Genomic DNA, 10,091 nt, shown 5'->3' with positions numbered 1-10,091 from the left:
TAATACTTAGTTGTCTTTAACTTCATTTGAAACAATTTTGTTAGATTGCATCGTGACAGCTGTCATATCAGTGTGCATTTAAAAAAACAAACAAACATCAAGCCCTGGCTGGCATAGCTCAGTGGATTGAGCTCAGGCTGCGAACCAAAGCATCGCAGGTTCGATTCCCAGTCAGGGCACATGCCTGGGTTGCAGGCCATGGCCCCTGGCAACCACACATTGATGTTTCTCTCTCTCTCTCTTTCTCCCTCCCTTCCCTCTCTAAAAATAAATAAATAAAATCTTAAAAAATTAAAAAAGTAAATAAATAAAAAACACATCAAACCTGGTGAATTTTTGTGTAGCCATTTTAATATTGAAGATGGAAGAAAATACACAACATTTTCAGCATCATATGCTTTATTATTTCAAGAAAGGTGAAAATGCAAAAAAGATTTGTGCAGTGTATGGAGAAGGTACTGTGACTGATCAAATGTGTCAAAAGTGGTTTGAGAAGTTTTGTGCTGGAGATTTCTCGCTAGACGATGCTCCACAGTTGGGTAGACCAGTTGAAGTTGACAGCAATCAAATCGAGACATTCATTGAGAACAATCAACATTACGCTGTGCTGGAGACAGCTGACATACTCAGAATATCCAAATCAATAATGCTATTGGTGAAAATGAAAAATGTACCTTTTCTTTTATGGAAAAAACTAAATGGGCTTTTTGGTCAGCCCAACGCTTGGGTCATTTTGTTTTGTTTTGATTGTGCTAATCACTCTGTCCCCATTAGGTCTTCTCTGATACCACCCTAGCAGAGGTTAGGACAGTTACAAGGGATACCTTGTAACAACTGGGTGAAGGTGGAAATCTAGGCTCTCTCTGCAACCTCTCTGACTTGGACAGAGCTGATGTTGCTTTTTTATTTTTTTTATGTATGTATGTATGTATGTATTTTGCTTTTTCTGCAGTGTTTGGCAGGAACACTGTTCCCATGGTATTTCCAATGGCCAGCTCCTGCAGGTCTCAGTCCAGGATATATGAGGCAAAGAGAAAACTCAGGGAACTTGTTGCCTGTCATTCCACAATCCCAAGGTCCTTGTCAATTGCCTCCTCTACACCTTTTATAGTCTTAGGTTTGTTTTATTAGGTTGGCCAAAAAAGTCCATTTAGTTTTTTCCATAAAAGAAAAGACATTTTTCATTATCACCAGTAATGTTATTGACTTGGTTATTTTGAGTATGTTGCTATCTCCTGAGTGGTATAACGTTGATTGTTCTCAATTAATGTCTCGATTTGATCGCTGTCAACTTCAACTGGTCTACCCAACTGTGGAGCATCATCCAGCAAGAAACCTCCAGCATGAAACTTCTCAAACCAGTTTTGACACATTTGATCAGTCACAGTACCTTCCCCATACACTGCACAATTTTTTTTTGCATTTTAGTTGCATTTTTACCTTTCTTGAAATAATAAAGCATAAGATGCCAAAAATATTGCATATTCTCTTCCATCTTCAATATTAAAATGGCTACACAAAAATTCACCAATTTTTATGTTTTTTTAAAAAATGCACACTGATATGACAGCTGTCACAATACAATCTAAGAAAATTGTTTCAAATGAAGTTAAAGATAACTAAGCACTACTACAGCCACCATACAGAAAACAAACAAACAAACAAACTTTTTGGCCACCCCAGTATGTACCATGTCCAGACCTTTTAGCTGTTCTTAAAATTGAAGGGTACTCTATCCATTATTCCATCTTGGTCTGGAACCAGGAGCTGAGAATAAAGTTTTAAAACATAAATTAGAGCAGATTGCAGATTATGCCTTTGAAAATGTCACTCCCTGTTTCTTGCATTCCAATGGGGTTCCTTGAGTTAGAGAGGAAAGGGAAGACCTATTAGGGATTTCTTGGAAATTTCACACCTTTACTCTAAACATTTATATGGGTTACAATACTTATCAAATGGAAAAAAAATGGATGACATCCGGGAACTGCTAGATCCAGGCTCGGTGGAGTCTGAATCGGCAAGTATGGAGGGAGTGAAAAGCTGAGAAAGTGAGAGGAACGAGCCTGGGGCCATACAGGAGGAACTGGCCTTGACTGACAAGGCTCAGGGTATGCAGCTTGGACACTTGACCAATGAGTGAAGAAGGTAGTGCGCAGAAACGAACCTAAGAATCTGGAGATAAAAGAGTCAGAGAAGTCTCCAATATGATTTTTTTTTTAATTTCCAGGAAAGCAGGAGTCAGAATAGAAAGTAAAACTAAGCCAGGTACAAAAATCATCAAGGATACACCCCGGCCAGTGTGGCTCAGTTGGTTGGAGTATAGTCTGGAAACCAGAAGGTTGCAGGTAGGATTCCCGGTCAGAACACATGCCTAGGTTGCAGGTTCAGTATGATCTGAGCACGAGCGAACCCAGTTAGAGGGCATGTGGGAGGCACCAGTCCATGCTTCTCTGTTGCCTCAATGCTTCTTTCTCACATTGATGTTTCTCTCTCTCCCTTCCCCTCTCTCTAGTAGCAATGAAAAAATGTCCTTGGGTGAGGATTAAAAGAAATCATCAAGCACAGTGGAAGCAAGTGTTGGTGGACATTAGATTTGGGCAGTCATTACTTAAAAGGAAATCAAATGGTATGAATCTGAAGTAAAGAGAACTGGAGAGATGGTGGGTTCTTGGTTTAAAAGAGATTCTGTGGTGTAAGTAAGATGATCAAAATGTTAACTGTGAGTGCCCATGAGTTTATGCTATTGTTAGATGGCATTTAGAGAGACTCAAATTAAAAAAAAAAAAACATTCTGAGTATCACAGGGCTGGGGAAAAGGCTGCAGGTCTTTTCTAGCTAAGCGTGGCTTTTAGAGATTTATAAAATATGTTTGTTTGGCCTCTTCTTTCCCCAAGTCATATCTTTCCAGTCCTATAGTGCACCAGTATATCTAAACAATGATCTACATATTTCTTGTAAGGGAGTGAAGCTTTTTAATAAAACTTTTAAAATAAATTGAGGCCCACGGGATGTGGTAAGCTACCTGACTAATAGCAATACCTTAACATAGGCCACACTGAGCCTCAATGACCCTTGAGATAGTTTCTACTGTAGCTCTGAGGACTCTATTTAGTGCAATCCATTCTACACAGCCCTGTTATACTGGTCTTCCTACAACACCCAGTTCATGCAGCCACTCTATGTCTACACACCTTAGTCAAGCATTCCAGGCCCATCACAATCTGGTCCCATTCCCACCAGTCCCAGACCTCTTGCCTACCGCTCACCCAGAATTCTCTGCTCCAGAGACACCACCGCTTCACTGCTCTGCACTCTCCATGTTTGTTATGCGATTTGTTTTTTCTTTGTCTGTTTTTCACCCCCATCTTAATCCCTTAGGTTTTTGTTCCCATGTGATTTTTCTCTACCTTCTAAAACTTCTTCAGTCAAGTTAATCTTTTCTTTTTTCTGAATTCCTATAATTTAATTATCTGTAGCATTTCATTTTCCAACACAAAAGAGCTGTCTCATCATATTGTTGCTATAATGTTTCATGTGTTTAAGGCGTATGTTACCTCCTAGATGGTATGCACTATATTTGTACATTTTAAATGTAAACGTAACACATACATATGACAAAAAAATTCAAATGGGACAGGAGAATGTCCCATTTACAAACACTTTAGTTCTCTGCTCAAATGTATTACCAAAAAACTACCTTTAACTAATCCTGTTTCCTGGTTGCCATCCCTACATCTATTGATGGATATCTCCCCTAACTCTAAATAATACACTTACCGTTCCAATTCTTGGTTTATCAACTTTAGACAGTGTGTTTGTCAATTTTTGCTGCCATAAAACAATCCCCCAGTATGTGTTTATAAAAACAAACACGTATTGCAAGCTCACAAGCCACTGGCTGCCACTCTGCTGGCTCTAGCTAGGTGTGGCTCCATGTGTCCTCTCATTTTGGACTTGGCTGAAGAAGTATCCATTATTTGGGGCGTGTTCGTCCCATGGCAAAGGGCCATGGATGAAGAGAAGCGACTGAAACACATGATACTTCCGAAAGCCTCTGTTCAGAACCAGCCTCTGTCGCTTCCACCCACATTCCATTGTCCAAAATGATTCATGTAGCCAAGCCCAGAATCACTGCGGGTAGGGATGACACCAGGCATATATGCCCCACCAGGAGGCATAGCAGAGAGCACATGACAAAGAGTGTGCGTGTATAATCTATTGCAGAGAGGGGGCAAAGAGTTGGGAACAACGATCCAAACTATCTCCCATAAGTTTCTATTGATTCTGGTTTATCAAAGGTAAGAAATTAAGCCTATTAACTCTACCTCTATCTCCCTCTTCTTCTCAAAGCTTTGTTAGTTGTCTTGTAAGTGGTTCTTCTACTGCTTACTTTATAACTTCAAATTGTACAGAGAAAGTACTTTCTTGATCGTGCAACTTCAAATAGTATCCCTCTAACTTCACAAAGAAAAAATGAAGATACGTACACCCTTATACTTTCACTCCCTCTCTTCCCTTCCCATCTCGCAACTCATACTTTATGGAGGCTCACAACATTTCCCTTCTGTTTTGGAACTATAATTAAGACTTTTATGTGTTGTATATAAGTTGATTCAAAACACTAAATCTAATAAAGGACACTTAAAATACTATAATTATGTACATATTATTTTCTGCAGAATCAAATGTAGTTGGACTTGTACAGAAGGAAATGAAACCCTTTTCCTAAGTATATGTAGCTCCAAAACAAATGTTTCAAAAACCGAGTTTGAATGTTATGTCATTCATTACACTCCATGTGCTATTCTGAATCAGGCTATGTGTACTTTTTTTTAATATAGGCCATGATTTTGCTGGAGAGCCTTTTAGTTCTCATGGACTTTCTGTTTGCTTTACCTTTTTATTTTGTTGTTATTGACAATATATAATGGCCTTCACTTTATCATACTTATTTGAAGTGAATCCATTTTCTTATCAAACACATTTGTCTGAAAGTCTCTTGACTATGTGTTTTACTTTGAACCAATTGCCTTTTTCCTGCTACCCAGCCAACATCCTTGGAATTTAGTTTATTGCTATTATGAGTTGTGAACATTATCTCTTGGGTTCTATATCTTGATTTTTCTTGATTTCCATTTTCATTTTTTAAGTATATTTTATTGATTATGCTATTACAGTTGTCCCATTTTTTCTCCCCTTTATTCCCCTCTGCCCTGCACACCCCATCCCCACCAGCATTCCCCCACCTTAGTTCATGCCCATGGTTGTACATGTAAGTTCTTTGGCTTCTCCATTTCCTATACTATTCTTACCTTCCCCTGTCTTTTTTGTACCTACCATTTATGCTTCTTATTCCCTGTACCTTTTTCTCCATTCTTCCCCTTCCCTCTCCCCCTCCCCACTGATAACCCTCCATATGGCCTCTATTTCTGTGAATCTGTTCCTGTTCTAGTTGTTTGCTTAGTTTGTTTTTGTTTTTGTTTTAGGTTCAGTTGTTGATAGTTGAGAGTTTGTTGTCATTTTACTATTCATAGTTTTGGTCATCTTTTTCTAGATAAGTCCCTTTAATGTTTCATATAATAAGGGCTTGGTGAACTCCTTTAACTTTACCTTCTCTGGGAAGCACTTTATCTGCCCTTCTGTACTAAATGACAGCTTTGCTGGATAGAATAATCTTGGATGTAGGTCCTCACCTTTCATGCCTTCGAATACTTCTTTCTAGCCCCTTATTGCCTGAAAGGTTTCTTTTGAGAAATTAGCTGCTAGTCTTATGGAAACTCCTTTGTTTCCTTTTCTCTTGCTGCTTTTAAGAGTCTCTCCTTATTTTTAACCTTGGCTAATGTAATTACGATGTGTCTTGGTGTGTCCTTCTCTGGCTCCAACTTCTTTGGGACTCTCTGGGCTTCCTGGACTTCTTGGAAGTCTATTTCCTTTACCAGGTCAAAGAAGTTCTCCATTATTTTTCCAAATAAGTTTTCAATTTCTTGTTCCTCCTCTTCTCCTTCCAGCACCCCTATGATTCAGATGTTGGAACATTTAAAGTTATCCCAGAGGTTCCTAGGCCTCTCCTCATTTTTTTTTTTTTTTTTGGATTCTTGTTTCTTCATCTTGTTTCCGTTGAATGTTTATTTCTCCCTTCTGCTTTAAATCATTGATTTGAGTCCTGGTTTCCTTCCCTTTACTGTTGGTTCCCTGTATATTTTTCTTCATTTCACTTTGAATAGCTTTTACTTCTTCCTCTATTTTTCCACCCTTGTCATCCATATCTGTGAGCATCCTGATTACCAGTGTTTTGAACTCTGCGTCTGATAGGATGGCTCTCTCTTCATTGCTTAGTTCTATTTTTGGAGCTTTGGTTTGTTCTTTCACTTGGGCCATATTTCTTTGCTCAGCATGCATGTTACATTGTAAGGGGCAGAGCCTTAGGTATTTGCAAGGGGGAGGGGAACCCATGTTGCATTGTGGCACTGTATGTTGGGGAGGAGTCCCAGAGGGAACAATGTCACTTTCTTGGCTCTCAGCTGGGTTTCAGTCACTTCCCCCACTACCCAGAAGTAAATTGAGTCCTTCTGGTGCTGATTCTCTAGGACCCTATGGGTCTCTCCAACAAACTCTCCTGTGAAGTTTGGAGTTTCTCCTGCCACTTCAGCCCCCACAGGTTTTTACAGCCAGAGGGTTTGAGGCTTTCTTTTCTCATGCTGGAACCCTGGGCTGTGCAGTCAGTCTCACTACCTAGTTGTTCCTCCCAATTTATCCACACACAAATGTGGGACCGCCTGGTTTGCCAGCCACAGCTTCACCTGTCTGGTCCTTCAGCTGCTGCCGTGCCACGCTTCCTTTCCACCTCGGCTGCTCCTCCAGCCCTCCAGCCCTCCTGGCGGTCTGAATAAATGTTTCTTCTTTAACTCCTTGGTTGTCAGACTTCCATACAGTTTGATTTTCTGACGGTTCTGGTTATATTTTATTTCTAAATTTGTTGTTGTCCTTCTTTTGGTTGTGCGAGGAGGCAAAGTGTATCTATCTATGCCTCCATCTTGGCCAGAATTCCCATTTTCATTTTCTTAAAGCATATGCTCAAGTGATTTTTTTTCCAGAAAGGAAGGCAAATATTGAGTTCTTTTGTCTGACTTCCAGATTGATAAATTGGCTCGGTACAGAATTCTATTTTCCAAGCCACGTTCTGTTAGCATTTTGAAGCCATTATGTTCTAACCTAAAGATGGAAAATCTGGAAGCCAATATAATTCTCATCCCTTTGCAAATGAGTTGTCTTTGCTCTTGGGAAGATTTTAAGAATTCTATTTTTAACTTAGTATACTGAAATTTCATAAGGATGCATGAGTTCACAATGAGTGCTTTTGAAAGCAGTCATCACTTAACCAAATATGCATTTTGATATCCTGTATCATGGTCAGTAGTGTTGAAGGTATATGGGATGCATACAAAAGAAATACAATTATTTCTCAGAGAGCTTCAGTCTATAGGACATTTGCAGCCTAGCTTAAAGAATGAATTCCTAAATGGCTTTTACATAATAATTCTTTTTAAGATTTTATTTATTTATTTTAGAGAGGGGGAAGGGAGAGAGAAAGAGAGGGGAAGAAACATCAATTTGAGATAGGACAACCATCGGTTTCCTCTTGTATGCACCCCATCATGGGACGAACCCACACTCAGGCATGTGCCCTGGCCAGGAACTGAACTGATGACCTTTCACGTTGTGGGACAACACCCAACCAACTAAGCCACACCAGTCAGGGCTACATAATGATTCTTAATAAACCAGACTGAATTCTGTCATTCGTTCTGTGTCTGATGGGACTATGTATAGTAGAAGCTATTTATTTTTGCTCCTACTGGTAAAAGATTAAGTTCTATGACTGTGAAGAGGGAAGAAAATCAGCCATTTACTTGCTCTGTTGCCTCCTTAAAGTTAACTTTTCTCCTAACGCTTCTCCTGTCACTTAAAAACAATTTTAAAATAAATATTTCAAATTATATTATAAGAGGCCTTTGTTTAATAAATGACTATAGAAGTTGAAATTAATTATTTTCATTTCCTCTTTTTGGCCTGTCCTGTAACTTGATCACATGTACAATGAGCTACTTGGTGCCGTGGTTTGTCCTCTTGAGACCATTCCTACACTTTCCTTTAGGATCACAGAACTCACACCCCCTACCCCAGGTATCTACACCAGCAAAGAAAGGAAAAGCATGATTGTTTTTGTCTTTTTCTTGCATGCACACTCCTAGATCACCACTAAGGCCAGATTCCTGCTATCACAGTGAGTAATGACATAATCTTCTTTCAAAGTAGATGAGAATAAATGAGACATAATTGGAAATAAAAACTCAAAATGGTTTAAAAAATAATAAAGTGAGAATACCATCTCCAAATGTCTTTATAATCTCTACGTTTTCAATAAAATAAAATAAGGAATATTCTAGATAAATTAATATTTTAAAGCATAGAAAAAGAGGCCACTTCTTTTATACTACAACCTTGAGATACCTTAAATTCATGTTTCTCAGTCCTTAGTATGATTCAGAATTCTCTGGAGGTGCTTGTTAAAAATATGACTCTTTGAGCTCCACCCTTGAAGTGTGTTGAAGCAGGTAGAACTGGCTATATCAACTTCAGGTGCCAGCAATCTCCCAGGGAATTTTTTGAGATTTTTTTTTTTGATACATCTTGATCTATTAGTTAAAAACCTGAGTGTCTGAATTGCAGAAGAACAGCTGAATGCTATTGCCAAACAGTTGCCACCCACCCCACCCTCAAAAGCTGTTGCTCTACTCTCAAGGCCTTGCAATGTTTATCTTCCTTTGCATATTTGTTAGTAACTCAGACAACTAACTGTTATTGACTGAGTTGGATGAGAGAAGACATTACAATTTCCCTTTGGGAATTTTCTGAACACACCTTCTCCAAAAAGGGGTTTGGAGACAAATCTTAGAGCAGAGGAAAGTGAAGTCCTAACAATGGTTGTAATTTTGTACATATACACTCTAAACCATGCATGCATTCACACACACACACACACACACACACACACGTGTGTAGCAGACTTTTTACTTTAGAGGTGAAAAGTCTTAATCAGGTGGGAATGTCAGTGCTTTCCTTCTGGTACAGGCCTAATCAAGAAATCTAGCCATAGAAAATGCATAATCTGAAAGAAAATAATATAAAATAATAGGATTTTAGGAAAAGGAGAAACTGTATGTTCATTAAGTCCTGTCTTTTCTGTGGTGTTTTAATGTCCTCCCTAACACAAAGACCCATTTGGTCATGACCTCAGACTTGAGTTTCTCAGGGGATGGGAAATTCAGGGACTCCAGAGGTCACTCGTTGCACTTTTGCTATAGTTTCCTGAGAAGTTTCTCCCTTACATTGACAGGAAATCTGTATCCTTTAGTTTAATCTTAACATCTGTTTTATGTGATATTAATATAGCTATGTCACCAATTTTTTTTCTATCCTTTTACTTTCAACTCTCTGTGCCTTATGTTTGTCTCTTGAAAATGGCGTATAACTAGATTTTTAAAAATTTGTGCCCCAAAGTTTATCTTTGAAATTGAGTTTCTTCTACTTAGAATTATATTTTAATTTGTTTCTACTACTTACTTTATGCTTTCTATTTGTTCTATATTTCTGTTTTTGGTTCTTTTATCCTTTCTTGTCTTTTAAAAATTTATTCTGCTTCTTCATTTTATTTTTACTCTGTAGGAGTTTGTAGATTATATTCAGTATTTCTATTACTTCTAGAAAATTTAAGAGCATTTAGATTTACTGACAGCTTTATTGATTTCTTCTCTAACCCTATCTTCTTGCACACGAGCCCTTGTCTCTGAGATCTTGGGCTAACACCTGAAATACAACTTTCACTGTTAGCATTGAGGAGGATCGGTCGGTAACAAACTGTTTCTGTTTGTCAGATCACATCTTTATTTCATCTTGACCCTTGACAGAGTTTCAGTGGGAATCCAATCCTAGATTAATAGTCGTTTCACCACATGAAACATATCATTGTTCCTGGCTTCTATTGCCACTATTGAGAAATTAGCTTTAGGTCAAATTTCTGTTTATTAATA

The sequence above is a fragment of the Phyllostomus hastatus genome, unplaced genomic scaffold, assembly GCF_019186645.2.
Source record: "Phyllostomus hastatus isolate PE091 unplaced genomic scaffold, TTU_PhHast_1.1 phas_contig_80, whole genome shotgun sequence".
In the NCBI taxonomy this organism is placed as follows: Eukaryota; Metazoa; Chordata; class Mammalia; order Chiroptera; family Phyllostomidae; genus Phyllostomus; species Phyllostomus hastatus.
This window is presented reverse-complemented; position numbering follows the sequence as displayed.